The following is a 10,576-nucleotide window of genomic DNA, read 5'->3' on the forward strand; positions in this document are numbered from 1 at the left end:
ATTCGCGCCGGGCCGCGGGAGCCTACCCCAGCCCACTCGCAGCCCCGGTTGGGTAGTTCTTCCAGGGACGAACTGGCGTCCGCCCCCTCCCTCTTCTTCACTAAATCTCCCCCAGATCTGCTATTTTGATCATCAAAACGAGTAGATCGGAGCATCCCCGAGTTGCTTGAGGTATTCTCTCCCCAATCCTCCATTTATTTTCAGTCAAGATTGGCTATTGTAGATGCATTTCTTCAAACATGTTGGAACCCTAAGATGAGTTATTAGTTATTTGTTTGATGAATATTTTGGTTACATTATGTTTAGAAAGAAGACATGTACTCCTTGTGTTGAAGTATTCTTAGTTAACTTGTTTAGTATTGGATTTAGAGAGAGACCATTTTTTTGGATTAGGTTGAACCTATTATTTGTTAATAATTAGTTGTGATAGATTCTTTAGGATAAAATAGGTTGGAAAGAATTGGTGTTGGTAATGTGGTTCGTGATTTGTATTTTTGGGATAATTTGTAGTAGTTCTCACACGATTTTGTATATGATGTGGTCATAATTTTAAGCATATATCATTACAAATCCATTGACCTTATTTTGTAGGATGTTTGAGCCGGATAAATATCCCGGTCTTGATGATTATTACGAGGAGAAGCATCGTGCTGTGCTAGTGGAAAGAGGGGAGGTAATTATGTATCTACATTGTTGATTCTCATATTGTGAGTAGTTTAGAGAAGTATATAAATTGTGCGTGTGTTTTTTCTAGGTTCCTCCAGTACTTCGGTTGAGAGGCCACAACCCACGTGAGTCTCTGAAGTATGACCGTCGCTACGAGCCTTATTTTAGAAGAATGGATCTTCTCCAGTTTGTGCTCACCTTTAAAGGCACACCACCATGGCTGAACTCGACGGCCATTACCACCCTTACGGACCGTTGGAGGCCGGAGACGCACTCTTTTCACCTTGCTCTTGGTGAGATGACCGTCACTTTGGAGGATATTGCGATGATCTCCGGTCTTCCGATCGAGGGCAGGGCTCTTACCGGGAAGGTGAAGTCTGAGGGGTGGCAACAAAGGGTTGCAGGTTTGGTTGGTGTTGAACCTCCCCTGTGGATTCATGAAACAAAGAAGGATCGTGGCCATCTGGTGTTCTGTTCTCGTGGCTACAAGGACATTTTTACGAGTGCCCAGAGAATGCCAGTCCGGCTGTTGTGGAGAGGTACGCCAGGGCTTACTTATGGAATCTTTTGACCCAAGTGGTGTTTCCTGACGGCACGGGAGACACAGCCTCGTGGATGTTCTTGGACCCTCTTCATAACTGGGATGTTAAGTGGAGTTGGGGGTCGGCGGCACTAGCCTTCTTGTACCGTCAGGTAATGCTAGTTTGATGCATTCTCATTATATGAAAGAGATTTTTGTATGTGATTGTTTAATGTGTGTACAAATGTGCAGTTGGACGGAGCATGTATGAGGAGTAAGCCGAAATCTTGTCTTGGTGGTTTTGTTTGGGCCCTACAGATTTGGATGTGGGAGCGTATCCCTGTGGGCCGTAACTTGACCATTACTCCGGAAGAACCTTGGGAGTGGCCTTTTTGAAGGAAATATGCCCTAGAGGCAATAATAAAGTTATTATTTATTTCCTTATATCATGATAAATGTTTATTATTCATGCTAGAATTGTATTAACCGGAAACATAATACATGTGTGAATACATAGACAAACAGAGTGTCACTAGTATGCCTCTATTTGACTAGCTCGTTAATCAAAGATGGTTATGTTTCCTAGCCATAGACATAAGTTGTCATTTGATTAACGAGATCACCTCATTAGGAGAATGACGTGATTGACTTGACCCATTCCGTTAGCATAGCACCCGATCGTTTAGTATGTTGCTATTGCTTTCTTCATGACTTATACATGTTCCTTTGACTATGAGATTATGCAACTCCCGTTTACCGGAGGAACACTTTGTGTGCTACCAAACGTCACAACATAAATGGGTGATTATAAAGGTGCTCTACAGGTGTCTCCAAAGGTACTTGTTGGGTTGGCGTATTTCGAGATTAGGATTTGTCACTCCGATTGTCGGAGAGGTATCTCTGGGACCACTCGGTAATGCACATCACTATAAGCCTTGCAAGCATTGTGACTAATAAGTTAGTTGCAGGATGATGTGTTACGGAACGAGTAAATAGACTTGCCAGTAACGAGATTGAACTAGGTATCGAGATACCGACGATCGAATCTCGGGCAAGTAACATACTGATGACAAAGGGAACAACGTATGTTGTTATGCGGTCTGACCGATAAAGATCTTCGTAGAATATGTGAGAGCCAATATGGGCATCCAGGTCCCGCTATTGGTTATTGACCGGAGACGTGTCTCGGTCATGTCTACATAGTTCTTGAACCCGTAGGGTCCGCATGCTTAAAGTTACGATGACAGTTTTATTATGAGTTTATGTATGTTGATGTACCGAAGGAGTTCGGAGTCCCGGATGAGATCGGGGACATGACGAGGAGTCTCGAAATGGTCGAGACGTAAAGATCGATATATTGGACGACTATATTCGGACTTCGGAAAGGTTCCGAGTGATTCGGGTATTTTTCGGAGTACCGGAGAGTTACGGGAATACGTATTGGGCCTTATTGAGCCATACGGGAAAGAAGAAAAAGGGCCTCAAGGGTGGCCGCACCCCTCCCCTTGGTCTGGTCCGAATTGGACTAGGGAAGGGGGGCGCCCCCTTCCTTCCTTCTCTTTTTCCCTTCCTCTTTTCCTATTCCATATGGGAGGTGGAATCCTACTAGGACTAGGGAGTCCTAGTAGGACTCCACACTTGGTGCGCCCCCTCCTAGGGCCGGCCTCCTCCTCCCTTGCTCCTTTATATACGGGGGCAGGGGGGCACCCAGAGACACAACAATTGATCCTTGAGATCTTTTAGCCGTGTGCGGTGCCCCCCTCCACCAAATTACACCTCGATAATATCATTGCGGAGCTTAGGCGAAGCCCTGCGTCGGTAGAACATCATCATCGTCACCACGCCGTCGTGCTGACGAAACTCTCCCTCAACACTCAGCTGGATCGGAGTTCGAGGGACGTCATCGAGCTGAACGTGTGTAGAACTCGGAGGTGCCGTGCGTTCGGTACTTGATCGGTCGGATCGTGAAGACGTACGACTACATCAACCGCGTTGTGATAACGCTTCCGCTGTCGGTCTACGAGGGTACGTGGACAACACTCTCCCCTCTCGTTGCTATGCATCACCATGATCTTGCGTGTGCGTAGGAAATTTTTTGAAATTACTACGTTCCCCAACAGTGGCATCCGAGCCTGGTTTTATGCGTTGATGCTATGCACGAGTAGAACACAAGTGAGTTGTGGGCGATATAAGTCATACTGCTTACCAGCATGTCATACTTTGGTTCAGCGGTATTGTGAGATGAAGCGGCCCAGACCGACATTACACGTACACTTACGCGAGACTGGTTTCACCGTTCGGAGCACTCGTCACTTAAAGGTGACTGGCGGGTGTCTGTCTCTCTCACTTTAGTTGAACCGAGTGTGGCTACGCCCGGTCCTTGCGAAGGTTAAAACAACACCAACTTGACAAACTATCGTTGTGGTTTTGATGCGTAGGTAAGAACGGTTCTTGCTAAGCCCGTAGCAGCCACGTAAAACTTGCAACAACAAAGTAGAGGACGTCTAACTTGTTTTTGCAGGGCATGTTGTGATGTGATATGGTCAAGGCATGATGTGATATAATGTGTTGTATGAGATGATCATGTTTTGTAACCGAGTTATCGGCAACTGGCAGGAGCCATATGTTTGTCGCTTTATTGTATGAGATGCAATCGCCATGTAATAGTTTTACTTTATCACTAGCGGTAGCGATAGTCGTAAAAGCAATAAGTTGGCGAGACGACAACGATGCTACGATGGAGATCAAGGTGTCGCGCCGGTGACGATGGTGATCATGACGGTGCTTCGGAGATGGAGATCACAAGCACGGTGCTTCGGAGATGGAGATCACAAGCACAAGATGATGATGGCCATATCATATCACTTATATTGATTGCATGTGATGTTAATCCTTCATGCATCTTATCTTGCTTTGATTGACGGTAGCATTATAAGATGATCTCTCACTAAAATTTCAAGATAAAAGTGTTCTCCCTGAGTATGCACCGTTGCAAAAGTTCTTCGTGCTGAGACACCATGTGTTAATCGGGTGTGATAGGCTCTACGTTCAAATACAACGGGTGCAAAACAGTTGCACACGCGGAATACTCAGGTTAAACTTGACGAGCCTAGCATATACAGATATGGCCTCGGAACACAGAGACCGAAAGGTCGAGCGTGAATCATATAGTAGATATGATCAACATAGTGATGTTCACCATTGAAACTACTGCATCTCACGTGTTAATCGGACATGGTTTAGTTGCTTTGGATCACATAATCACTTAGATGATTAGAGAGATGTCTATCTAAGTGGGAGTTCTTAAGTAATATGATTAATTGAACTTAAATTTATCATGAACTTAGTCCTGATAGTATTTTGCAAATTATGTTGTAGATCAATAGCTCGCGTTGTTGCTTCCCTGTGTTTATTTTTTGTTCCTAGAGAAAAATTATGTTGAAAGATGTTAGTAGCAAAGATGCGGATTGGATCCGTGACCTGAGGATTATCCTCATTGCTGCACAGAAAAATTATGTCCTTGATGCACCGCTAGGTGACAGACCTATTGCAGGAGCAGATGCAGACGTTATGAACGTTTGGCTAGCTCAATATGATGACTACTTGATAGTTTAGTGCACCATGCTTAACGGCTTAGAATCGGGACTTCAAAGACGTTTTGAACGTCATGGACCATATGAGATGTTCCAGGAGTTGAAGTTAATATTTCAAGCAAATACCCGAGTTGAGAGATATGAAATCTCCAACAAGTTCTATAGCAAAAAGATGGAGGAGAATCGCTCAACTAGTGAGCATGTGCTCAGATTGTCTGGGTACTACAATCGTTTGAATCAAGTGGGAGCTTATCTTCCAGATAAAATAGTGATTGACAGAATTCTCTAGTCACCATCACCAAGTTAGTAGAACTTCGTGATGAACTATGGTATGCAAGGGATGACGAAAGTAATTCCCGAGCTCTTCGTGATGCTGAAATCGACGAAGGTAGAAATCAAGAAAAACATCAAGTGTTGATGGTTGACGAGACCACTTCAAGTGTTGATGGTTGACGAGACCGCTAGTTTCAAGAAAAGGGCAAAAGGAAAAAGGGGAACTTCAAAAAGAACGGCAAGCAAGTTGCTGCTCAAGTGAAGAAGCCTAAGTCTAGTCCTAAGCCTGAGACTAAGTGCTTCTACTGCAAAGGGACTGGTCACTGGAAGCGGAACTACCCCAACTATTTGGTGGATAAGAAGGATGGCAAAGTGAACAAAGGTATATTTGATATACAGATTATTGATGTGTACTTTACTAGTGTTTATAGCAATCCCTCGGTAATTGATACTGGTTCAGTTGCTAAGAGTAGTAACTCGAAACGGGAGTTGCAGAATAAACAGAGACTAGTAAAAGTGAACAAAGGTATATTTGATATACAAATTATTGATGTGTACTTTACTAGTGTTTATAGCAACCCCTCGGTAATTGATATTGGTTCAGTTGCTAAAGAGTAGTAACTCGAAAACGGGAGTTGCAGAATAAACAGAGACTAGTAAAAGGCGAGGTGACGATGTGTGTTGGAAGTAGTTCCAAGATTGATATGATCATCATCGCACACTCCCTGTACTTTTGGGATTAGTGTTGAAACTAAATAAGTGTTATTTGGTGTTTGCGTTGAGCATGAATATGATCTGATCATGTTTATTGCAATACGGTTATTCATTTAAGTTAGAGAACAATTGTTGTTCTGTTTACATGAATAAAACCTTTATGGTCATACACACCAACGAAAATGGTTTGTTGGATCTCGATCGTAGTGATACACATATTCATAATATTGAAGCCAAAAGATGCAAAGTTAATAATGATAGTGCAACTTATTTGTGGTACTGCCGTTTAGGTCATATTGGTGTAAAGCGCATGAAGAAACTCCATACTGATGGGATTTTGGAATCACTTGATTATGAATCACTTGATGCTTGCGAACCGTGCCTCATGGGCAAGATGATTAAAACGCCGTTCTCCGGAACTATGGAGAGAGCAAAAGATTTGTTGGAAATCATACATACAGATGTATGTGGTCCGATGAATATTGAGGCTCGTAGCAGGTATCATTATTTTCTGACCTTCACAGATGATTTGAGCAGATATGGGTATATCTACTTGATGAAACACAAAGTCTGAAACATTTGAAAAGTTCAAAGAATTTCAGAGTGAAGTGGAGAATCATCGTAACAAGAAAATAAAAGTTTCTACGATATGATTGCAGAGGTAAAATATTTGAGTTACGAGTTTGGCCTTCAGTTAAAACAATGTGAAATAGTTTCACTACTCACACCACCTGGAACACCACAGTGTAATGGTGTGTCCGAACGTCATAACCGTACTTTATTGGATATAGTGCAATCTATGATTTCTCTTACCAATTTACCACTATCGTTTTGGGTTATGCATTAGAGACAGCTACATTCACGTTAAATAGGGCACCATCAAAATCCGTTGAGACGACGCCTTATGAACTGTGGTTTGGCAAGAAACCAAAGTTGTCGTTTCTTAAAATTTTGGGGTTGCGATGCTTATGTGAAAAAATTTCTTCCTGATAAGCTCAAACCCAAATCGGAGAAATGTGTCTTCATAGGATACCCAAAGGAGACAGTTGGGTACACCTTCTATCACATATCCGAAGGCAAGACATTCGTTGCTAAGTATGGATCCTTTCTAGAGAAGGAGTTTCTCTCGAAAGATGTGAGTGGGAGGAAAGTAGAACTTGATGAGGTAACTGTACCTGCTCCCTTATTGGATCACATAAATCTGTTCCTGTGACTTCTACACCAATTAGTGAGGAAGTTAATGATGATGATCATGTAACTTCAGATCAAGTTACTACCAAACCTCGTAGGTAAACCAGAGTAAGATCCGCACCAGAGTGGTACGGTAATCCTGTTCCGGAGGTTATGTTACTAGACCATGACGAACCTACGAACTATGAAGAAGCGATGGTGAGCCCAGATTCCGCAAAATGGCTTGAGGCCATGAAATCTGAGATGAGATCCATGTATGAGAACAAAGTGTGGACTTTGGTTGACTTGCCCGATGATCGGCAAGCAATTGAGAATAAATGGATTGTCAAGATGAAGACGGACGCTGATAGTAGTATCACTATCTACAAAGCTAGAATTTTCGCGAAAAGGTTTTCGACAAGTTCAAGATGTTGACTACGATGAGAGTTTCTCACTCGTATCTATGCTTAAGTCTGTCCGAATCATGTTAGCAATTGCCGCATTTTATGAAATCTGGCAAAGGGATAAACAAAACTGCTTTCCTTGATGGATTTATTAAAGAAGAGTTGTATATGATACAACCAGAAGGTTTTGTCAATCCTAAAGGTGCTAACAAAATATGCAAGCTCCAGCGATCCATCAATGGACTGGTGCAAGCATCTCGGAGTTGGAATATACGCTTTGATAAGTTGATCAAAGTATATAGTTGTATACAGACTTGCGGTGAAGCCTGTATTTACAAGAAAGTGAGTGGGAGCACTACAGCATTTCTGATAAGTATATGTGAATGACATATTGTTGATCGGAAATAATGTAGAATTATTCTGCAAAGCATAAAGGAGTGTTTGAAAGGAGTTTTTCAAAGATAGACCTCGGTGAAGCTGCTTACATATTGAGCATCAAGATCTATAGAGATAGATGAAGACGCTTGATAAGTTTTTCAATGAGTACATACCTTAACAGGATTTTGAAGTAGTTCAAAATAGAACAGTCAAAGAAAAGAGTTCTTGCCTGTGTTACAAGGTGTGAAATTGAGTAAAGACTCAAAGCCCGACCACGGCAAAAGATAGAAAGAGAATGAAAGTCATTCCCTATGCCTTGGCCATAGGTTCTATAAAGTATGCCATGCTGTGTACCAGATCTATTGTATACCCTACACTGATTTTGGCAAGGGAGTACAATAGTGATCTAGGAGTAGATCACTGGACAGCGGTCAAAATTATCCTTACTGGAATAAGGATATGTTTCTCGATTATGGAAGTGACAAAAGGCTCGTCGTAAAAGGTTACGTCGATGCAAGTTTTGACACTAATCTAGATGACTCTAAGTCTCGGTCTAGATACATATTGAAAGTGGGAGCAATTAGCTAGAGTAGCTCCATGCAGAGCATTGTAGACATAGAAATTTGCAAAATACTTACGGATCTGAATGTGACAGACCCGTTGACTAAAATTATCTCACAAGCAAAACATGATCACACCTTAGTACTCTTTGGGTGTTAATCACATAGCGATGTGAACTAGATTACTGACTCTAGTAAACCCTTTGGGTGATGGTCACATGACGATGTGAACCATGGGTGTTAATCACATGGTGATGTGAACTATTCATGTTAAATCACATGGCGATGTGAACTAGATTATTGACTCTAGTGCAAGTGGGACTTGAAGGAAATATGCCCTAGAGGCAATAATAAAGTTATTATTTATTTCCTTATATCATGATAAATGTTTATTATTCATGCTAGAATTGTATTAACCGGAAACATAATACATGTGTGAATACATAGACAAACAGAGTGTCACTAGTATGCCTCTACTTGACTAGCTCGTTAATCAAAGATGGTTATGTTTCCTAGCCATAGACATAAGTTGTCATTTGATTAACGAGATCACCTCATTAGGAGAATGACGTGATTGACTTGACCCATTCCGTTAGCTTAGCACCCGATCGTTTAGTATGTTGCTATTGCTTTCTTCATGACTTATACATGTTCCTCTGACTATGAGATTATGCAACTCCCGTTTACCGGAGGAACACTTTGTGTGCTACCAAACGTCACAACGTAAATGGGTGATTATAAAGGTGCTCTACAGGTGTCTCCAAAGGTACTTGTTGGGTTGGCGTATTTCGAGATTAGGATTTGTCACTCCGATTGTCGGAGAGGTATCTCTGGGCCCACTCGGTAATGCACATCACTATAAGCCTTGCAAGCATTGTGACTAATAAGTTAGTTGCGGGATGATGTGTTACGGAACGAGTAAAGAGACTTGCCGGTAACGAGATTGAACTAGGTATCGAGATACCGACGATCGAATCTCGGGCAAGTAACATACTGATGACAAAGGGAACAACGTATGTTGTTATGCGGTCTGACCGATAAAGATCTTCGTAGAATATGTGGGAGCCAATATGGGCATCCAGGTCCCGCTATTGGTTATTGACCGGAGACGTGTCTCGGTCATGTCTACATAGTTCTCGAACCCGTAGGGTCCGCACGCTTAAAGTTACGATGACAGTTTTATTATGAGTTTATGTATGTTGATGTACCGAAGGAGTTCGGAGTCCCGGATGAGATCGGGGACATGACGAGGAGTCTCGAAATGGTCGAGACGTAAAGATCGATATATTGGACGACTATATTCGGACTTCGGAAAGGTTCCGAGTGATTCGGGTATTTTTCGGAGTACCGGAGAGTTACGGGAATACGTATTGGGCCTTATTGGGCCATACGGGAAAGAAGAAAAAGGGCCTCAAGGGTGGCCGCACCCCTCCCCTTGGTCTGGTCCGAATTGGACTAGGGAAGGGGGGCGCCCCCTTCCTTCCTTCTCTTTTTCCCTTCCTCTTTTCCTATTCCATATGGGAGGTGGAATCCTACTAGGACTAGGGAGTCCTAGTAGGACTCCACACTTGGTGCGCCCCCTCCTAGGGCCGGCCTCCTCCTCCCTTGCTCCTTTATATACGGGGGCAGGGGGCACCCCAGAGACACAACAATTGATCCTTGAGATCTTTTAGCCGTGTGCGGTGCCCCCCTCCACCAAATTACACCTCGATAATATCATTGCGGAGCTTAGGTGAAGCCCTGCGTCGGTAGAACATCATCATCGTCACCACGCCGTCGTGCTGACGAAACTCTCCCTCAACACTCGGCTGGATCGGAGTTCGAGGGACGTCATCGAGCTTAACGTGTGTAGAACTCGGAGGTGCCGTGCGTTCGGTACTTGATCGGTCGGATCGTGAAGACGTACGACTACATCAACCGCGTTGTGATAACGCTTCCGCTGTCGGTCTACGAGGGTACGTGGACAACACTCTCCCCTCTCGTTGCTATGCATCACCATGATCTTGCGTGTGCGTAGGAATTTTTTTTGAAATTACTACGTTCCCCAACACTTTTGACGGGGATAAAGTGCGGTATCCCACTATCGCATACACGTGGGCTAATGTCCAAGTGTCGAGTATCGCAGCCATGGGGTGGTACAAGGCATACATAAGTGAGCTTGGCATGCTTATTTACAACCAGGTAATTATCAAATGCCCTGCTATCATTACAGATTTTTTTGTGTGCATGAGCTAGTGACATGTTGTGATGTATGTTAATTGGAGGCTGTACATGGTACTTAGGCAGTTCCCTTTGAGC

Source organism: Triticum aestivum, chromosome 2D (assembly GCF_018294505.1).
Source record: "Triticum aestivum cultivar Chinese Spring chromosome 2D, IWGSC CS RefSeq v2.1, whole genome shotgun sequence".
Taxonomy (NCBI): Eukaryota; Viridiplantae; Streptophyta; class Magnoliopsida; order Poales; family Poaceae; genus Triticum; species Triticum aestivum.